Source organism: Mustela erminea, chromosome 6 (assembly GCF_009829155.1).
Source record: "Mustela erminea isolate mMusErm1 chromosome 6, mMusErm1.Pri, whole genome shotgun sequence".
Classification (NCBI taxonomy): domain Eukaryota; kingdom Metazoa; phylum Chordata; class Mammalia; order Carnivora; family Mustelidae; genus Mustela; species Mustela erminea.
Genome location: NC_045619.1, coordinates 53244355 through 53247011, shown reverse-complemented (window position 1 = coordinate 53247011; position 2657 = coordinate 53244355).

Here is a 2657-nt window from a genome sequence, read left to right as displayed (position 1 = left end):
ACATAAATCAGAAGAAAGTGTCAGCCACGGAAAATCTGAAAGTGGAGAGAACAAGAGCAAGAACACACTTCATAAAATTAAGATAAATTCAACTTTTTCAAGAAACAGAAAAAAGTCAGCATAGTGACTTATAGGGAGTAAGAGGGAAAATCATGGAAAATGATTATTTGTCTGTAAAATGTATACTTTTTTAATAATGCTTATCAGCCTAATTGTTCTCGAATATTCATATCAAAAATAATTAGTGTCTGACTAAGAAAGTTATGTTTTTCACACAAATATGGGCGTCATCAGAGGGGAAAAGCCACATTAGTAAGTGGTTATATTGGAACACGATGCCTAGGATAGTCCAAGGAGCTGTTGAAAACTGCTCTGCATGTGGAGAACATGCAAGGCAAGGATTACCAGTGTGTGTAAAGATACTTTCTTTCTATCTCTTTATAGAGAGACTTGAGAGAGTTCAAATACTGTTGCAGATTTCTAACTGCTCTATTATCCTGTTACCGGACCCCCAGAACCATTCTTGAGCCTCAGTGTCATAAAAATGAACACTGGACACCAGACAAAGATAGCCAGGCAGAGTTTATGAGAAATGGCTTGTATACAAGGGAATCAACAAGAAGGAGGAATATCGCTCCCCAAAGGGATAGAGTGCAAGGCTTATAAAGGCGCTCTTCCAAAGGAGGGGCTGGGAGTGGGGAAGCATCCTTCAGTCCCATGGTCATTATCTGTCTTCTTTACTTTTCAATGGATATGAGACAATCACAGGATACCTTTCTCCACAGTCAACATTCTCCTAGGGCACCAAGAAAGTAGAAATACCTGTGCAAACAGACTAAATTGTGACTTCTAATTTTGCCCAGGCCACTATTAATCCCTAAAAGCTGTTATTTCTCATTTGTTTGCGTTCCCAGAAGCAGGTATTTGTTTCTAAGAATATGGAAACTTTTAACCTCAGACATTTGCCTCAGGCCTGTGGCCTTATAGGAATTAAGTCCCCTTTGATTTTCCTATACTGTCTCATTCCCGTGCATTATTCACAATATAGGGTATGGGATTAGTATCAGAATGTGGACATTAATCCAGATGTCCCAAATTTAGAAGAAAATACAGATCTGATCTAAGTTGCTTTCACCCAAAGAAATTAGCAAAAGTGTCAGCTGTTTCCCATAAGTACCCAACTTGACCCTTCCATCACTCATCGCAATATTCAAGTGTGCACTTGCTATCCAGTGGCCATCTATAATCCTACATACGTCCCCAAGTAGCACACTACAGTTTAGAAATTTTGTTTTTATACATATAATCTGAATCATTAGTTCATATTTATTTACTCAATGCATTCAACAATGCATTGTTGTACTGTATGTACTGTACGTACTGAGTACGTACCCGGTTCCAGTTACTATGTCAGGTTTTAGAGACACAGAAGGGACAAGTCAGAAGAAGTTCTTGTCCCCAAGCAGCTTACAGTCTAGTAGGGAAAGTAGACAATAAACAATGCTATAATATCAGATATCACCAAGTCATATAAAGAAAGGTAAAGGTATACAGTGGCATAGAGCATGAAGTTCTATTTTACATATAGAAGGTAAGTAAAGACCTTTCTGGGAAGATCACAGTTGAATAGTGAATCAAATGAGTTGAAGGGAGAGGAAGACCTGCCAGGAGATGGAAGAAGAACATTTTAGAGAAGATACAAAGACTGTAATGAGGATGTGCTTGACATTTTTGTGGTATAGCAGAGGTTACAGCTGAAGAAGACAGTGACTAATAAAGAAAATGGCAGGAGAGGTAGCTAGATCATGGACCTTCTCAACTGTAAGGCCTTCGGATCTATCTTATGGTAATTTTGATAAGAAGCCTTTGGTGGGGATGGGGTTGGGAGAGGAAGAGATGAACATCTCACCGAAGTGATACAACTTAATTGTAAAACAATCCTTCTTGCTCTTATGTGTAGGAAATTGACTGAAAAAGTGGAGTGGAAGCAAAAAGAGCCCTTAAGACCAACATGTACCTCTACATGTCTTAGGTTAACAAATAAATACTATGGCCAAACTAAGCTGTGGTCGATGATAATTCCCAACCCACTTAGGTACAATACTTCCACAAAGGCTTTAATCTGAAAACACGTAGTCTTTAAAGAGGTGCTATTAATGATGAAAATTCTGGCAGCAATATCAGTAACCAGAGTGACATTTTGATTCCCTCCTTAAATCACCACACATTCTGCCTTCATAGCTCACTGGGATGGTATTGATACCATGGCAATACATTTTTTATAATAATCACACTCCAAATGTCTGGCACCTCAGAGATACAGGAAAATAACCTAAAATAGGGAAAATTCAGAGAAGAATAAGATATTAGGACAAATTAGGGTAATCTAAATGAAAGTCAAATATGACCAAAAAGTTAACAGGAGATAAATGAAATAGATAATTTAAGATAAACAATTTTAGAACATAGAAAGGAAGTTCCAGACCACAAGGTTTCTATTTCCTTAAAGCAAGTATGTACTAAATGATACCTTAAAAGAACTAGTCCTTAGGGAAGAAGTGAACGATAACCCTTCTGACAGCCAATTGATAGTTTCCGAAGTAAAATTCTTCCAGAGTGGAGAGAGATTCATGAGGACAGAGATCTTAAAATTCTCA